The sequence below is a fragment of the Pan troglodytes genome, chromosome 15 (assembly GCF_028858775.2).
Source record: "Pan troglodytes isolate AG18354 chromosome 15, NHGRI_mPanTro3-v2.0_pri, whole genome shotgun sequence".
In the NCBI taxonomy this organism is placed as follows: Eukaryota; Metazoa; Chordata; class Mammalia; order Primates; family Hominidae; genus Pan; species Pan troglodytes.
Genome location: NC_072413.2, coordinates 47,227,345 through 47,247,592, shown reverse-complemented (window position 1 = coordinate 47,247,592; position 20,248 = coordinate 47,227,345). Strand labels below are relative to the sequence as shown.

The following is a 20,248-nucleotide window of genomic DNA, read 5'->3' as shown; positions in this document are numbered from 1 at the left end:
CTAGGTTTTCTCCTAGGGTTTTTATGGTTTTAAGTCTTATGTTTAAGTCTTGAATTCATCTCGAGTTAATTTTTGTATAAGGCCTAACCAAAGGGTCCAGTTTCTGTTTTCTGCATGTGGGTAGCCAGTTTTCCCAGCACCATTTATTAAATAGGGAATCCTTTCCCCATTGCTTGTTTTTGTCAGGTTTGTCAAAGATTAGATGGTTGTAAATGTGTGGTGTTATTTCTGAGGCCTCTATTCTGTTCCATTGGTCTATATATCTGTTTTGGTAGTAGTACCGTGCTATTTTGGCTACTGTAGCCTTGTAGTATAGTTTGAAGTCAGGTAGTGTGTTGCCTCCAGCTTTGTTCTTTTGGTTTAGGATTGTCTTGGCTATATGGGCTCTTTTTTGGTTCGATATGAAATTTAAAGTAGTTTTTTCTAGTTCTGTGAAGAAAGTCAATGATAGTTTGATGGGAATAGCATTGAATCTATAAATTACTTTGGGCAGTATGGCTATTTTCACAATATTGATTCTTCCTATCTATGAGCATGGAATGTTTTTCCATTGGTTTGTGCCCTCTCTCATTTCCTTAAGCAGTGGTTTGTAGTTCTTGAAGAGGTCTTTCACGTCCCTTGTAAGTTGTATTCCTAGATATTTTATTCTCTTTGTAGCAATTGTGAATGAGTGTTCACTCATGATTTGGCTCTCTGCTTGTCTATTATTGGTGTAGAGGAATGCTTGTAGTTTTTGCATATTGATTTTGTATCCTGAGACTTTGCTGAAGTTGCTTATTAGCTTAAGGAGTTTTTGTGCTGAGACAGTGGGGTTTTCTAAGTATACAATCGTGTCATCTGCAAACAAAGACAATTTGACTTTCTCTCTTCCTATTTGAATACCCTTTATCTCCTTCTCTTGCCTGATTACACTGGTCAGAACTTCCAATGCTATGTTGAATAGGAGTTGTGAGAGAGGGCATCCTTGTCTTGTGATGGTTTTTAAAGGGAATGCTTCCAGCTTTTGCCCATTCAGTATGATATTGGCTATGAGTTTGTCATAAATAGCTCTTATTATTTTGAGATATGTTCCCTCAATACTGAGTTTATCGAGAGCTTTTAGCATGAAGGGTGTTGAATTTTATTGATGGTCTTTTCTGCATCTATTGAGATAATCATGTCGTTTTTGTCATTGGTTCTGTTTATGTGATGGATTACATTTATTGATTTGCTTATATTGAACCAGCCTTGCATCCCAGGGATAAAGCCAACTTGATCATTGTGGATAAGCTTGTTGATGTGCTGCTGGATTCAGTTTGCCAGTATTTTATTGAGGATTTTTGCATCGATGTTCATCAGGGATATTGGCCTGAAATTTTCTTTTTTTGTTGTATCTCTGCCAGGTTTTGGAATTAGGATGATGCTGGCCTCATAAAATGAGTTAGGGAGAAGTCCCTCTTTTTCTACTGTTTGGAATAGTTTCAGAAGGAATGGTACCAGCTCCTCTTTGTACCTCTGGTAGAATTTGGCTGTGATCCATCTGGTCCTGGGCTTTTTTGGTTGGTAAGCTATTTATTACTGTATCAATTTCAGAACTTGTTATTGGTCTATTCAGGCATTCGACTTCTTTTTGGTTTAGTCTTGGGAGGGTGTATTTGTCCAGGAATTTATCCATTTCTTGAAGATTTTCTAGTTTATTTGCATAGAGGTGTTTATAGTATTCTCTGATAGTAGTTTGTCTTTCTGTAGGATCAGTGGTGATATTCCCTTTATTTTTTTTTATTGTGTCCATTTGATTCTTCTCTCTTTTCTTCTTTATTAGTCTGGCTAGTGGTCTATCTATTTTGTTAATCTTTTCAAAAAACCAGCTCCTAGATTCGCTGATTTTTTTGAAGCATTTTTCACGTCCCTATCTCCTTCAGTTCTGCTGTGATCTTAGTTATTTCTTGTCATCCGCTAGCTTTTGAATTTGTTTCTTCTTGCTTCTCTAGTTCTTTTAATTGTGATGTTAGGATGTCAACTTTAGATCTTTCACACTTTCTGATGTGGGCAATTAGTGCTATATATTTCTCTTTAAACACTGCTTTAGTTGTGTCCCAGAGATTCTGGTATGTTGTCTCTTTGTTCTCGTTTGTTTCTTTTTTCTTTCTTTTTTTTTTTTTTTTGAGATGGAGTCTTGCTCTGTTGCCCAGGTTGGAGTGCAGTGGCATGATCTTGGCTCACTGCAACCTCTGACCCCTGGGTTCAAGCCATTCTCCTGCCTCAGCCTCCTGAGTAGCTGGACTATAGGCACGCGCCACCATGCCCAGCTAATTTTTGCATTTTTAGCAGAGACCGGGTTTCACCAAGTTGGCCAGGATGGTCTCAATCTCCTGACCTTGTGATCCACCTGCCTTGGCCTCCAAAGTGCTGGGATTACAGGCGTGAGCCACTGCGCCTGGCCATTCTTGTTGGTTTCTAAGAACTTGGTTTCATTCTCGCCATCACTTTTCAGGTACACCAATGAATCGTAGGTTTGGTGTCTTCACATATTTCGTGGAGGCTTTGTTTTTTCCTTGTCATTCTTTTTTCTCTTATCTTGTCTTCACACTTTATTTGATTCAGAGATATCCTTTCTTCCGCTTGATTCATTTGGGTATTGATACTTGTGTGTGCTTCACGAAGTTCTTGTGCTGTGTTTTTCAGCTCCATCAGGTCATTTATATTCTCCTCTAAACTGGTTATTCTAGTTAGCAGTTCCTGTAACCATTTGTCGAGGTTCTTAGCTTGCTTGCATTGGGTTAGAACATGCTCCTCGAGCTCAGAGGAGTTTGTTATTACCCACTTTCTGAAGCCTACTTCTGTCTATTCGTCAAACTCATTCTCTGTCCAGTTTTGTGCCCTTGCTGGAGAGGAGTTGTGATCATGTGGAGGAGAAGAGGCATTCTGGTTTTTGGAATTTTCAGCATTTTTGCACTGGTTTTTCCTCATCTTTGTGGATTCATCTGCCTTTGATATTTGAGGCTGATGACCTTTGGTTGGGGTTTCTGTGTGTGGGAGTCCTTTTTTGTTGATGTTGATGTTATTGCTTTCTGTTTGTTAGTTTTTCTTCTAACAGGCCCCTCTTCTGCAGGTTTGCTACATTTGGCTGGAGGTCCACTCCAGGCCCTGTTTGCCTGGGTATCACCAGCGGAGGCTGCGGAACAGCAAAGATTGCTGCTTGCTTCTTCCTCTGGAAGCTTTGTCCCAGAGGGGCACAGGCCTGATGCCAGCAGGGGCTCTTCTGTATGAGGTGTTTGTCAACCCCTGTTGAGAGGTCTCTCCCAATCAGGAGGAACAGGGGTCAGGGACCCACTTGAGGAGGCAGCTTGTCCCTTAGCAGAGCTTGAGCGCTGTGCTGGGAGAACCCTCCTTGTCAACATCCGCCACTGTCTTCAGAGCCGGCAGGCAGGAATGTTCAAGTCCACTGAGGCTGTGCCCACAGCTGCCCCTTCTCCCAGGTGCTCTGTCCCAGGGCAGTGGGAGTTTTATTTATAAGCCCCTGACTGGGGCTGCTACCTAACTTTCAGAGATGCCCTGCCCAGTGAAGAGGAATCTAGAGAGGCAGTCTGGCCACAGTCGCTTTGCTGTGCTGTGTTGAGTTCCGCCCAGTCCCTAGCATGGTCAGGGGAAAGCCGCCTACTCAAGCCTCAATAATGGTGGACACCTCTTCCCCCTACCAAGTTTGATCGTCCCAGGTCGACTCCAGACTGCTGTGCTGGCAGCGAGAATTTCAAGCCGGTGGTTTTTAGCTTGCTGGGCTCTGTGGAAGTGGGACCCGCTGTGTGAGATCACTTGGCTTCCTGGCTTCAGCCGCCTTTCCAGGGAAATGAATGGTTCTGGCTTACTGGGGATCCAGGTGCCACTGGGGTATGAAAAAAAAAAACAAAAAACAAAACAAAACAAAAAAAACTAAAACATTCCTGTGGCTAGCTTGGTGTCTGTCTGAACAGCTGCCCAGTTTTGGGCTTGAAACCCAGGGCCCTGGTGGTGTAGGCAGCACCACGAGGGAATCTCCTGGTCTGTGGGTTGCAAAAACTGTGGGAGAAGCATAGTATCTGGGCTGGATAGCACAGTCCCTCATGGCTTCCCTTGGCTGGGAAAGGGAGGCCCCCCCACCCGGCTCCTTGCACTTCCTGGGTGAGGGGACACCCCACCCTGCTCTGCTTGCCCTCCATGGGCTGCACCCACTGCCAAGTCAGTCCCAATGAGATAAACAGGGTACCTCAGTTGGAAATGCAGAAATCACCCGCCTTCTGCGTTGGTCTCACTGGGAGCTGCTGACCACAGCTGTTCCTATTCGGCCATCTTGCCAGATCCCACTATATTCCCTTTTATATCACTGATGCTTATATTACTAAGTTTCCTCTAAAATGAGTTGACCAATGTTTCTTCTCACAGTTCTGGAGGCTGGGAAGTCTAACATCAAGATACCAACAGATTGATTCAGCATCTGTCTGGTTAGGGCCTGCTTCCTTGTTCATAGATGGTGCTTTCTCACTGTGTCCTCCTGTGGTGGAAGAGGGAAATTTCTTTTCAATCATTAGCTGACCACTAAGCTAAACATGCAGGGACCTCATGGCTGCACATGATAAAGAATACAGACTTTACACAATTAGGTCAAGAAAGTCACTAAACAAACAGCAATAGCAACAACAACAAACAGCACCAAACAGCAAAAATAAATACCACAGGGAGGGGGTGAATCTTATTTCTAGAACTGCCACATTATATTATTTAAAATGTCCAGTTTTCAACAAAAAATTATGAGACACACAAGAAATAGGAAACTGTGGCCCATATACAAGGAAAAAGAAGTCAATAGAAATTGTCCCTTAGGAAAATTTGAACAAGACTATAAACCAACTAGACCCGAAAGACATATATAGGACACTCTACCCCCAAAACAGCAGAATAGAAATTCTTCCCAAGTGTACAAGAAAAATTTCCAGGACAGATCATATGTTTGGCCATAAAACATATCTCAGTGAGTTTTCAATGGTGATGTCTACAAATGTTAAAAAAATTAACAGCTGTCTTTCCTAAACTCTTCAAAATAATAGAAGAGGATTACTTCTCAACCCATTCTATGAGGCCAGTGTTACCCTGATATCAAAATGAGACAAAGACATGACAAGAAAAGAAACCACCAATCAATATCTTTTATGAGTATAGATGTAAAAATCCTCAACAAAATACTAGCAAATGAAAGCCAACAACACACAGAAAGGATAACATACCAGGACCAAATGGGATTTATCCAAGGACTGCAAGGCTGTTCAACATATAAAACTCAATCAATGTCATATATATTAATAGAATAAAGGACAAAACCCACTCTATATCTCAGTAGATACAGAAAACACGTTTGAAAAATTCAACACCTTTTTATGGTTAAAAATACTGTTAAATCTAGGAATAGAAGGAAATAATCTCAGCCTTATAAAGGGAATCTATGAAAAACCCACAGATAATATCATTATTAATGGTGAAAGACTGAGAGATTTCCTCCTAAGATCAGGAACAACTGAAGGATCTCCACTCATCACTTTGATGCCACATTGTTCTGGAAGTTCTTGTCAGGACAATTAGGCAAGTAAAATAAATAAAAGACATCAAGATTGAAAAGGGAGAAGTAAAACTATCTCTATTCATAGATGACATAGATGACACAATCTTCCTTTTAGAAAATCCTTAGGAATGCATACACAAAAAATTTCAGACTAATAAAGTGTTCAACAAGTTTACAGGATATAAGACAATATGCACAAATGAGTTGTATTTCTATACAATCACTAGCAATGAACAACTCAAAAATGAAATTGAGAAAACAATTCCATTAACAATAGTAAAAAAAAAAAAAAAAGCTTTTTTCCAAGATGGCAGATTAAAGCCTTTTTTTTTTTTTTTTTTTTTTTGACAGAGTCTTGCTCTGTCGTCCAGGCTGAAGTGCAGTAGCGTGATCTTGGCTCACTGCAACCTCCACCTCCCAGGCTCAAGCAATTCTCCTGCCTCAGCCTCCTGAGTAGCTGGGATTACAGGCCATCAAACCCAGCTAATTTTTGTATTTTTGGTAGAGACGGGGTTTTACCATGTTGGCCAGGCTGGTCTCAAACTCCTGACCTCAGGTAATCTGCCCACCTTGGCCTCCCAGAGTGCTGGGATTATAGGCGTGAGCCACCGCTCCTGGCCAGATTAGAGGCTTTTAGTATGCTTCAGCCACTTAGAAATAGCATGATAGTACATAAAGATAAAATCTATGAGATTTAATTCAAGAAGGAAAATGGGCATCTACGGAACTGTGAAGCACACCCCAGAATCTGGAGAGGAGAATACCAGCAAACAGCCCCATGATGGTGTCTGGCTGATAAAAGTGAGTGAAGACCCAATGGGTGAGAGAGGGAGAGAGCCTCCCTCTGTGACTCCCTTTTTCACTGGGGCTTTGAGCAACCCAGGTATAGGGAGAGTACATTTGTTTCTCTAAGCCCTAGAGTTAACTTGGAGAGAGGCTTGGAGACACTGTGAGGAAAAGACACTGGGAAAAGCTGCAGACATTTTCCCAGACTTGGGACTGAGAGCAGGATGCTATTTTAAATCCAGGCACATACAAAGTTAGCCATCCTTTGGCAACACAGCAGCGTGCTGCTTAGGCATTTTAGTTTTGGACTAGGTATTGGAGTGGCTGCTCTGGAGTGGAGTAGGGGCCTTTACAGCCAGAACTGTGGAAAGCACTTCAGCAGGAGGTGCTGGAATAGTGCTCTGCCCAGTTGCAAGCCTGGGGTGGGAGGAGAACTGCTACAGCTATAGTTTCTTGTGGTTGGCAAAACTTGCAGCCAGAGCCAGCTTGGAGCCCTGGAAATAGCCTGCATGTGTCATTGGTTGGTGCCCCACCGTGATCCCCTGAGATCGAGGTGTAGCAGGGCCCTCTGTGCTTTCCTCTCAAGCAGAAATCCAGGAATTTGGAGAAACTACTTGCCTGTACCAGCAGCGTGAGCCACTCTACCTTTCCTGGACGTATATTGTGGTGCAGCAATACTCTCTCTGCTCTATACTCAGGCAGTTCTCCAGGTATTAGGAGCATGCATTCACCTAGTTTAGCAGCCTGAGCTGCTTCAACCTTCCCAGACATAGATCTGCAGTGGGGCTCTTTTTGCTCCCTGCCCAGGAAGATATCCAGGCATTCTGAGTACCTAATTGCCTACTTCAGCAGCCTGAGCCACCCCACCCTTCCTCTGCAGAGATCCTGGTGCAGGGGGACCCTCTCCATGCACAGGCAGATTTCCAGGCATCGAGAGCACCCACTCTCCTATATTAGGAGGTTAGGCTGCCCCGCTTCCCCATGCAGAGAATTTGTAGCCAAAGAGGTTTCCCAGTTCCACACCTAGGGACACCTCTGGGTGCTTGGTGGCCAACCATTGGATTGCCCCTTGTAACTGGTGCCTGCGTTTGCCATAAGAGGACTTTCAGGCAGACCTAGCTGGTCTGGCCCTGCCCTTCATGCCCTGCCCCCACCAACCTACCCTGCTCCAGGAGTGAGTAGGGAGCTCAGACTACTGTGAATTTCATGAATCAGCCCATGCCTGAGGCAATAGATAGCTTCTGCCAGTAAATGAGGATCAGGTATATACCCAGGAATGTTGACTGCAGCTGTCTCTTACCTATAAGTGCCATCTACGGGCTTGTAGGGAAAACTGTGCAGCCCGATATAAAACCTGCTGAAAGAAGTGCATAGGGCTATAGAAGCAAAGCCAAAAGATCCTATCCAGCATTCTCTACAGTCACACTCCCCCTAGGGAGGGGGGAAAGGGAAAGGGAAAGAAAAAAGAAGACATTATAGAGAAAGAAAGAAAAAGAAAAAATCCTACCCACATGAAAATAATTACAACAATTAGAAGTGCCAGAGTCTGTAGATGAGAAGGGAACAGCACAACAATTCTGGCATTATGAAAAATCTGAATGAAGTGATACTACCAAAGGACTGCATTAGTTCTTCAGAAGTAGTCCTTAACCAAAATGGAAACTCAGAAATGACAGATAAATAATTCAAAGCATGAATTTAAAGGAAGTTCACTGAGTTCTAAGACAAGGTTGAACATTCACAAAGAAATTTCTAAAGCAATCCAGGAAATAAAGGAAGAGATAAACATCTTGAAATCGATAGAGCTTTTGGAATTGAAAAACTCACTTAAGAAATTTCAAAATACAATTAAAAGGTTTATCATTAGACTGGACTAAACAGAAGAAAGGACTTCTGAGCTTGAAGACCAGTCTTTTAAATGAATCCAATCTGACAAAAATTGAGAAAAAAGAATTTTTAAAAATGAGCAAAATTTTTGAGAAATATAGGATTATGTAAAGCAACCAAATCTAATAATTACTGGCATTCCTCAGAGAAAAGGAAAAAAAAAAAAGGAAAAAGCAAACAAACTGGAAAATATGCTAGAGGAACTAATTTAAGAATACTACTCTAATCTTGCTAGAGAGGTAGACATCCAGATAAAAGAAACCTGGAGAATACCTGTGAGATACTATACAAAACGAACATCACCAAGGCATATATCACCAGACTTCCAAGGTCAATGCTAAAGAAAAAGTCTCATAGGTAGCTAGAGAAGAAGGGAAAATGACACACAAAGGGAACCTGATCAGGCTAACAGTGGACTTCTTGGCAGAAACCTTAACAAGCCTGGAGATATCGGGGGCCTATTTTCAGCATTCTTAAAAGAGAATTTCAACCAAGAATTCCATATCGCACCAAACTAAGCTTCAAAAATGAAGGAGAAATAAACTTTTCCAGACAAACAAGTGCTAAAAGACTTCATTACCACTAGACTGGCCTTAAAAGAGACCCTTAAAGAAGTTCTAAACATGGAAACAATAGAACAATACCTGCTATCACAAAAACACACTAGAGCAGATATCCTGCAGGCTATAAAACAAAACACAATAGAAAGTACAAGGCAAACAGCTAACAACTTCACAGTAGGATTAAAATCTTACATATTGGAGAGGCATGGTAGCTCATGCCTGTAATCCCAGCAATTCGGGAGGCCAAGGTGGGTGGATCACCTGAGGTCAGGAGTTTGAGACCAGATTGGCCAACATGGTGAAACCTTGTCCCTACTGAAAATACAAAAATTTGCTGGCTGTGGGAGTGCATGCCTGTAATCCCAGCTACTTGGGAGGCTGAGGCAGGAGAATCACTTGAATCTGGGAGGTGGAGGTTGCGGTAAGCTGAGATCATGCCATTGCACTCCAGCCTGGGTGACAAGGGTGAAACTCCGTCTCAAAAAAAAAAAAAAATAAATAAATAAAAATAAAATAAAATTTTGTGTATCAATATTAACCTTGAATGTAAGTGGTCTAAATACCCCGCTTAAAAGGCAGAGGGGCAAATTGGATTAAAAAATAAGACTCATCTGTGTGCTGTCTTCAAGAGACCCAACTCACTTGTAATGAAACCCATAGGCTCAAAACGAAAGGTTGAAGAAAGATCTATCATGCAAACAGAAAACAACAACAACAAAAAGCAGAGGTCGCAAATATTATATCAGATGAAACAGACTTTAAACCAAAAAAGTCAAAGTGGACAAAGAAGGGCATTATATAATGATAAAGGATTCAATTCAATAAGAAAACATAGCTATCCTAAATATGTATGCAGCCAACATTGGAGCAGTGAAATTCATAAAACAAGTAATTCTATACCTATGAAAAGTCTTAGAGAACCATACAGTAATAGTGGGAAACTTCAACACCCCGCTGACAGTATTAGTCAGATCATTGAGGCAGAAAACTAATACGGAAATTCTGGACTTAAATTTGACACTTTATAAATTGGACCTTATAGACATCTACAGAATACTCCACTTATCAATCACAGAATATACATTTTTCTCATCTGCAAATGGAACGTACTCCAAGATTGACTGCATGCTTAGTCATAAAGTAAGTCTCAATAAATTAAAAAAAAATCAAAATCATACCACCCCTACTCTTGAACCACAGTGGAATGAAAATAGAAATCAATACCAAAAAGATCTCTCAAAACTACACAGTTATGTGGAAATTAAACAACTTGCTTCTGAATGACTTTTGAGTAAACAATGGAATCAAGGTAGAAATAAAAAAATTCTTTGAAATAAATAAAAACAGAGACAAAACATATCAAAATCTCCTGGATGCAGCAAAAGCAGCGTTCAGAGGAAAGTTTATAGGGCTAAATTCCTACCTCGAAAAGTTAGAAAGGTCTCAAATTTTTGTTGTAACATCACACCTAGAGGAATTAAAAAACCAAGAACAAACCAACTGCAAACATAGCAGGAGAAAAGAAATAAGTAAAATCAGACTGGACTTGAATAAAACTGAGACCCAAAAATTCATATTAAAAATCAGTGAAATAAAAGCTCTTTGAAAGGATAAACATGATCGATAGACTGCTAGCTAAATTAAGAAAGAGAAAAAGAAGATCCAAATTAACACAACCAGAAACAACAAAGGTGACATCAGAACTGATCTCACAGAAATACAAAAGATCCTGAGAGACTATTATGAACATCTCTATGTATACAAATTAGAAAATCTAGAAAAAATGAATAAATTCCTGGAAATACATAATCTCCTAAGATTGAATCAGTAAAAAATTGAGACACTAAACAGACCAATATCAAGTTCCAAAATGGAATCAGTAATTTAAAAGCCTACTGTATCAGTTGATTGTCATGCTGCTATGAAGAAATACCCAAGAATGGGTAATTTATAAAGGAAGGAGGTTTAATTGACTCACAGTTCCACATGACTAGGGAGGCCTCAGGAAACTTACAATCATGGTGGAAAGGGAAGAACACACAGCTTTCTTCACATGGTGGCAGAAGAGAGAAGAATGAGTGCCAAATGAAGGGGGAAGTCCCTTTAAAAACCATCAGATTTTGTTAGAACTCACTCAGTATCATGAGAACAGAAGCACTGGGGTAACTGCCTCCATGATTCAATTACCTCCCACCTGGTCCCTCCTATGACATGTGAGGATTATGGCAACTACAATTCAAACTGAGATTTGGGTGGGGACACAGCCAAACTATATCATTCCACCCCGACCCCTCCCAAATCTCATGTCCTCACATTTTGAAACACAGTCATGCCTTTCCATCATCCCACAAAGTCTTAACTCATTCCAGCATTAGCCCAAAAGTCCAAGTCCAAAGTCTCACCTGAGACAAGGCAAGTCCCTTCCACCTATGAGCCTGTAAAATAAAAAAACAAGTTAGTTACTTCCTAGATACAATGGAGGTGCAGGCATTTGGTAAATACACTCATTCCAAATGGGAGAAATTGGCCAAAAGAAAGGGGCTACAGGCCCCAGGCAAGTCCAAAATCCAATGAGGCAGTAATTAAAGCTCCAAAATAATTTCCTTTGACTCCATGTATCACATCCAGGACAAACTGATGCAAGAGGTGGGCTCCCATGACTTTGGGCAGCTCTGCCCCTGTGGTTTTGCAGGGTACAACCCCCTCCAGGATGCTTTCATGGGCTGGTATTGAGTGCCTGTGGCTTTTCCAGGTGCACGGTACAGGCTGTCAGTGGACTTAACATTCTGGGGTGTGGAGGATGATGGCCGTTTTCTCATAGCTCCACTAGGCAATGCCCCTGTGGGAGCTTCAATCCTACATTTCCCTTCTGCACTAGCATAGGTTCTCCATGAGGGCTCCTCCCCTGCAGTACACTTCTGCCTGGTCATCCAGAGTATTTCTATACATCCTCTGAAATGTAGGCAGAGGTTCCCAAACCTGAATTCTTGACTTCTGTGCACCCACAAGCCTAATATTACATGAAAGCCACCAAGGCTTGGAACTTGCACCCTCTGAAGCAATGACCTGACCTGTACATTGGCCCCTTTTAGCCAGGGCTGGAGCTGAATCAGCTGGGATGCAGGGCACCATGTCCTGAGGCTGTATAGACCAGGGAGGCCCTGGGCCTGGCCCACAAAATGAGTTTTCCCTCCTAGGCCTCTGGGCCTGTGTTGGGAGGGGCTGCTCTGAAGATCTCTGACAAGACCTGGAGATATTCTCCCCATTGTCTTGGTGATTAACATTTGGCTCCTTGTTCTGCAGCTGGCTTGAATTTCTCCCCAGAAAATGTGTTTTTCTTTTCTATTGCATCATCAGGCTGCAAATTTTCCAATCTTTTGTGCTCTGCTTCCTCTTGAATGCTTTGCTGGTCAGAAATTTCTTCCACCAGATACCCTAAACCATCTTTCTCAAGTAGGAAGTTCCACAGATCTCTAGGTCAGGGGCAAAAACGCCACCAGTTTCTTTGCTAAAGCATAGCAAGAATCACCTTTACTCCAATTCCCAGCAAGTTCCTCTTCTCCATCTGAGACCACCTCAGCCTGGACTTAATTGTCCATATCACTATCAGCATTTTGGTCAAAGTCATTCAACAAGTCTCTAGGAGTTCCAAACTTTCCCATATCTTCCTGTCTTCTGAGCCCACCAAACTGTTTCAATCTCTGCCTGTTACTCAGTTCCAAAGTCGCTTCCACATTTTCAGGTATCTTTATAGCAGCACCCTACTCTCTGCGGTACTCTCTACAGACTACTGTATTAGTCTCTTCTCACACTGCTATGAAGAAATACCTGAGACTGGGTAATTTATGAAGGAAGGAGGTTTAATTGACTCACCATCCTACCAATCAAAAAAAGCCCCAGACCAGATAGATTTACAGGTGAATTTTACCACACATACAAAGAAAAGCTGGTACTAATTCTACTGAAACTATTTCAAAAAATTGAGGAAGAGAGCCTCCTCTCTAACCCATTCTGTAAAGCCAGCATCACCCTGATACCAAAGCCTGGCAAAGACACACTAAAAAAGAAAACTACAAGCCAATATCACTGACAAACATAGATACAAAATTTCTCAACAAAATACTGGCAAACTGTTTTCAACAGCACATCAAAGAGTTAATTCATCATCAACAAGTAGGCTTCATTTCTGGGATGCAAGTCTGGTTCAACATATGCAAATCAATAAATGTGATTCAGCACATAAGCAGAATTAAAAACAAAAACCATGTGATCATCTCAATAGACATGGAAAAATTATTGGTAAAATCTAACATTCTTTCATGATAAAAACCTTCAACAAACTGGGCTTAGAAGGAACATACCTCAAAGTAATGAGAGCCATTTTTGACAAATCTACAGCCAGCATCATACTGAGTAGGCAAAAACTCGAAGCATTCCCCTTGAGAACTGGAAGAAAACAAGGATACCCATTCTTACTACTCCTATTTAACATAGTAACGAAAGGGCCAGTCAGAACAATCAGGCAAGAGAAAGAAATAAAAAGCATCCAAATAGGAAAAGAAGTCAAACTATCTCTTTTTGTGGATGATGTAATTCTATACTTTGAAAACCCTAAAGACTCCACTAAAAGACTCCTGCAACTGATAAACCACTTCGGCAAAGTTTCAGGATACAAAACCAATGTATGAAAATCAGTAGCATGTGTATATACCAATGATATTCAAGCTGAGAGACAAATCAGGAAAGCAATCCCATTTACAAAAGCCACACACACAAAAATACCTAGGACTACATCTAACCAAGGAAGTGAAAGATCTCTACAAGGAGAACTAGAAAACATTGCTAAAAGAAATCATAGATGACACAAGCAAATGGAAAAACATTACATACTCATGGATTGGAAGAATCAATATCATTAAAATAGCCATGCTGCCCAAAGCAATCTACAGATTCAGTGCTATTCCTATCAAACTACCAATGTCATTTTTCACAGAATTGGAAAAAAACTATTATAATATTTACATAAACCTTAAAGAGCCCAAATAGCCAAAGAAATTCAAAGCAAAAAGAATAAAGCTGTAGGCATCACATTACCCAACTTCAAACTCTACTGTAAGTACACAGTAATCAAAACAGGATGGTACTGGTACAGAAACAGACACAAAGGCCCATGAAACAGAATGGAGGACCCAGAAATAAAGCCTCATACCTATAACCCTCTAATCCTTGACACAGTTGACAAACATAAGCAATGAGGAAAGGACTCCCTATTCAATGAATAGTGTTGGGATTGCTGGCTAGCTATATGCAGAAGACTGAAACTGGACTCTTATGTTTCACCATATACTAAAGTCAACTTAAGATGGATTAAAGATTTAAATGTAAGACCTCAAGTTATAAAAATCCTAGAAGAAAACCTTGGAAACACCATTCTGGACATGACCTTTGAGAAAGAATTTATGACTAAGTCCTCAAAAGCAATTACAACAAAAACAAAACTTGACAAGTGGGACCTAATTAAACTAAACTTTTGCACAGCAAAAGAAACTATCAATAGAGTAAATAGATAACCCACAGAATGAGAGAAAACATTCACAATATTTGTGTCTGACAAAGGTTTAATACCCAGACTCTATAAGGAATGTAAACAATTAAGCAAAAAACAAATAACCTGAATAGACACTTCTCAAAAGAAAACATACGAGCGGCCAACAAACATATGAAAAAATGCTCATCATCAGTAATCATCAGTGAAATGCAAATCAAAACTGTAATAAGATACCATCTCACACCAGTCAGAATGGCTATTATTAAAAAGTCAAAAAGCAACAGATGCTGGTGAGGCTGCAGAGAAAAGGGAGTGCTTATGCACTGTTGGTGAGAATGTAATTTAGTTCAGCCACTGTGGAAAGCAGTTTGGAGATTTCTCAAAGAACTAAAAACAGAACTCTTGTTTAAGCTAGCAACCCCAATACTGGGTAGATTTCCAAAAGAAAACACATAATTATATCAAAAAGACACACATGTGTGCATGTTTATTGCAGTACTATTCACAATAGCAAAGACACGTAATCAACCAAGGAGCCCAAGAACAGTGGATTGGATAAAGAAACTGTGGTACCTATCCACCATGGAATCCTATGCAGTCATAAAAAAGAATGAAATCGTGTCTTTTGCAGCAACAAGGATGCAACTGGAGAAATTAATGCAGGAACAGAAAGCCAAATACTCCAGGTACTCATTTATAAGTGGGAGCTAAACATCATGTACTCATGAACGTAAAGAAGGGAACAATAGACATTAGGAACTATTAGAAGGGGGAAAGAGGGAGGAGGGCAAGGGTTGTAAAAATAACTGTTGGGTATTATGCTCAGTACCTGAGTGACGAGATCATTCATACCTCAAACCCCAGGACCAGGCAGTATACCCAGATACCAAACCTGCGCATGTACTCCATGAATCTAAAATAAAAGTTGAAAAAGAAAAAAAAATTGGACCAGAATAAAAGAATAAAATTCTTAGTTGTAAATTTAACAAAAGAAATGCAATACCTGTTCACACAAAACCACAGAACATCATTAAAATAACTTGAAGACAAAGGGAATGATATTCCATGTTCATTGATTAGAAGACTTAACATTTTTATGATAAAAATACTACTCTGGCTGGGTGCAGTGGCTCACACCTGTAATCCCAGCACTTTGGGAGGCCAAGGCAGGTGGATCACCTGAGGTCACGAGTTTGAGAACAGATTGGCCAACATGGTGAAACCCCATCTCTACTGGAAAAAAAAAAAAAAATTAGCTGGGTGTGGTGGTGGGTGCCTGTAATCCCAGCTACTTGGGAGGCTGAGGCAGGAGAATCGCTTGAACCTGGGATGTGGAGGTTGCAGTGAGCCAAAATCATGCCACTGCACTCCAGCCTGGGCCACAGGGTGAGACTCTGTCTCAAAAAAAAAAAAAAAAAAATTCTCTAATTGAGCTGCAGATTCAATGCAATCCCTTTCAAAACCTAGCTACCTTCATTGCAGAAATTGGTAAGCTTATCCTAAAAGTCATATAGAAATGCAAGGCACCTAGAATAGCCAAAATAATGTTGAAAGAAGAGCAAATTGGGATGACCCATACGTCCCTACTTAAAAACATATTACAGAGCTACAGTAATCAAGGCAGTGTGATACTGGGATAAGGACAGACATATAGATCAATGGAATCGGATTGAGGTTCAGAAATTCACCTTTCCATTTATGGTGAATTGATTTTTGACAAGAGTGTGAAAAAATGTAATGAGTATTCATAAGCACAACAATGAGGCTGGACCCGTAACTAATAATACAGACAAAAATGAACTCACAATGAATCATAGGCTTAGACATAGCTAAGTGTATAAAACTCTTAAGAGAAAACAGGGGGAAAGCTTTATGACTGTGAATTAGGTAATGGTTTCTTAGATATAAAAAATGACAAAATCATTAAATTGGATTTTATAAAAATGAAAAGCTTTTCTGCTTCAAGAATATCATAAAGAAAGTGAAAATACAACCCACAGAATTATACAAAATATTTGCAAATCGTATATCTGATTAAAAACTTATATTTAAAATGTATAAAGAACTCTTACAACTCAACAATAAAAAGAGAAGTACTCTAATTAAAATACAGGCAAAGATTTGAATAGACATTTCTCCAACGATGATAGACAAATGGCTGATAAGCGTAAGCAATCAAAGCCACAGGAGATACCACTTTACATCCACTAGGATGGTTCTAATTTAAAAAAAGGAAAATAACAAGCATTGGTGAAGATATAGAGAAATTATTATAGAAGCTATATTGCTGGTGGGACTGTAAACTTGGTGTGCCCACTTTGTCAAACAGTTTTGCAGTTCCTCAAAATGTTAAAGTTATCATATGACCCAGAATTTCCACTCCTATTCACGTATGCAAATGGAATGCAAACATACAACCATACAAAAACTTGTAGACACAAGTTCACGGCAGCATTATTCATGGTAGCCAAAAGGGAAAACTACTTAAATGTCTATCAAGTGGTGAATAGATAAACAAAATGTGCCAAATCCATAAAATGAAACATTCAACAATAAACAGGAACGAAGTGCTGATATATGCTGCATGGATGAACCTTGAAAATATGCTAAGTGAAAAAAAACTAGTCACAAAGACCACATATGTATATTTTCATTTGTATGAAATGTCCAGAATAGGCAAATCCATACAGACAAAAATTAGATTAGTGGTTTCTGAGGCTTGGAGGAAGGGATGGGAAGTGACTACTAAATGGTATAGGATTTCTTTTTCTAAAAGAAAATGTTCTAAAATTGCATAGTGACGTTCTTTGCACAACTGTGAATATATTAAAAACATTGAATTGTATACTAGAAGGATGAATTTTATTATATGTGAATTATATCTCAGTAAAGCTGTTATAAGAATAGAAAGATTTAAAACATAGCTCACTGAAAAGAACATTTGCTGTTTAGATAAATGGAAAGCAAATATATAGCCTTTGGAAATGAATTACAAGACAATCCTATCATCTTAGTTTTTGGTTGCCTGTTACTTTATTTTTCATTTATTTAATTAAAAAAATTAAAATATAGAGCCTTGTAGGGAGGAGCATTCTTCAGTGTTATACACAAGCCCTGGTCCCTGTAAAATTGTTGTCAGTGCATAAGCTGTGATCTAAAGCAATGGCTAAACAAAGAAACTGAAAGCAGAAATCATGTTTTAGATGAAAAAAGAACCATGACAAATCATTATAGGAAGTTATGGAGGCTTAAGTCCCAATTAAGGGGAGAAGCAGGAGGCATTGAGTTGAAAAGCTACCTATTGGGTACTATGCTTATTTTCTGGGTTCAATACACCCATGAAACAATCCTACACATGTGCCCCTCTGTATCTAAAATAAATGCTGAAATTAATGAAGAAATAATATTCTGAATTAAAAAGAAGAGTGTGATGAAATTTACTTTCTTTCATCTTTCCATAAGAAGAGCAAAAACTGTATTGGGAAGAGGTAACCCCCACTAAACTGTTTCATAAAAGGTCATAAAGAAGTCACTCAAATCTTTAAGAGAACATATCTCTTGGAACATTATTTGTAGTAGAATAATAGGAAAGATGATGAGAGAAAAAGAAGGCAATGAATGGGGCGAGGGATAGGGTCTAGACCTCTGAAAACATGCATTGGTCAAAATACGTTAGTATGGAAATCACAAGCTGAGAAGTTACTACTCTTCTATACAGACAGTGACACGACCTACTATGAGATTGGCTGGTAGAATCTCCAAAGATAGAGTCTCAGTTCTTGACCTTTGTTGTAGGTTAGATAGTGATTGTTTCATATGATTTAGATCTAGAAACTTAGGGTAAACTGTGCTTCTAGGAGTAAGGCCTTGAATATTAGAGTTTTGTATGATGGTTCAGTATTGGATCTTTCTAAATTTGGGGCTCCTTCCTATGTGTCTAATACTTTTTGTTCACTATTTCATGTACAAGGCAACTCTGTACTATGAGGGAAACAGAGGGAAAAGAAAAAGAACCCTAAAGAGTTTATGGTTAGTCTTTTTTTAAGTTTTGTGTTGTATTTGCCCAACTATAATCAAAGAACTTTTTGGACAGTGATACTCATACAGCAGTAATAATAACTAGTACTTCTAAGGGTACTCTGCTTGTACCTTCTATGAATTATCTCATGCAATCCTCACAACAGCCCTATGATGTGCATGCTTCTAAGCTTTAGCGGAACAGTGGAGGTGTGGAGGAGTTAAATAGTCTAAAGTCACATAGCCAGTAAGTAAGTGCTAGAGCAGGGATGTGAATGGTGGCAGGTTGATCCTAGGACATACTCATAGTTATTAATCTGTATGTGTTATATGACATTTTATATGTAATACTATTTTGTTTCCACAACTCACACAGATTATAATTATTTGATAGCTTACAAAATGAAATAAAAACATAAGACAAAAGTAAACAAGGTCACAAAGCAGCAGCATTAAGTCTATAAAAAGGACCCACATTGTTGGATTTCTAAGAGGAGTGGGGTTTGAGCCAGGTTTAGAAACAGATGGTGTCTACATCTTTATGCAAAAGAACTGCTTGAGAGTCCTGGTCAAAAATGCAGATTCTTAGGCTCCATCTCCCGGAGATTGTAATTCATGTCTGGGAGAAACCTGGGAATCTGCAGTTTGACAAACAACCCAGGAATTTCTGATTCAAGTAGCAGCTGGCCCACATTTTGTGAGACCCTGTCTCAAAGACTATGTAGAACTTGACTAGCAAAGGGAGAGAAAAAGGAGGGCATTCAGGCAATGGTGATGATATGAGTCATGCCAGGAAGCTGAAAAATATAACACGAGTAGAGGGAATAATGGGCAGGCCTATTTGCTCCAAGCAGTCGATTCTGATTTTGTTTCTATTTCCCTTCTTCATCCAAATATTTTTGAGCACGAACTGTGTGCTGCTTATTATGAGCCCTCCAAGAATACAAAGATGGATAGCAGCATAGTCATCTTCCCCAGGGAGCTTCATGTCACAGAGGAGAGGCAGACATACACATAAAGAAATAGCAATATAACAACCACAGCAATAGATGCATCAATAGATGTAGCACAGATGCATTAATAAATGCAGCGACAGATGGTGGTGTGGCAAAAATGGTCATAAATATAATGACAGTTAACTTTGAAAGATGGATGGGACTTGAATACAGAGAGATATTGGTATAGGGTGGTCCAGACTAAGCATACACGTGTACAAAAATATTCCCATGATGGGGGAGGGGTGGGAAATGTAGAAGTTCTGGAAATGACAAATAGTGTATTTTGGACATAAGGTATGGATAAGTAACAATGGGGAATATGACTGGAAGGATGTGTGTTAACTAGATTGTGGAGGGCCTTAAATGTTAAGCAGGTATTGGGACTTGATTTTGCCAGCAATGGGGGCCATGAAAAATTTTGCCTAAGGGCTCTAAATTAAGTCAATCTGGTAGTTCTGATTACAGGAATCATCTGGGAATACTTAGAAAAATATAAGTTCCCAAGTCCCTCTGTGATAGTAGGTCTGAGGCAAGGCCTAGAAACTTGTATTTTAAAAACAACACAAACAGATGTAATTCTTATGATCAGGATTGTATGGGCAATAATGGAATAAGGAAGGCCTGAAATCAGGGAGAGCTTTTGGGAGCCCATTCCTGCAGTTTGATGAGGGGGTAATGGGCAGTTCTAGACTTGTTGGTGCCCATCTGGATTGTACTGGAGCAGATGGACCCTATAGCTATTACAGAGGTCAAATTAACAGGGCTTAGTGCCTGGATGTGAGAGAAAAAGAGATGACAATGACTAAAATAGTTTTTGCCTGAATTCCTGGAAGATGTTGGTGCCATTAACCTCATTAGGGAATCCAGAAAAGAGGAGAAA

General features: G+C 39.8%; 1 protein-coding gene across 1 annotated transcript in view; it reads left to right on the top strand.

The window, feature by feature from the left end:
- Positions 1 to 20,248, top strand: part of LOC134808295 (putative uncharacterized protein CCDC28A-AS1) — a 340,334-nt gene that overhangs the window by 237,216 nt on the left and 82,870 nt on the right. The gene's annotated exons all lie outside the window — the stretch shown is intronic.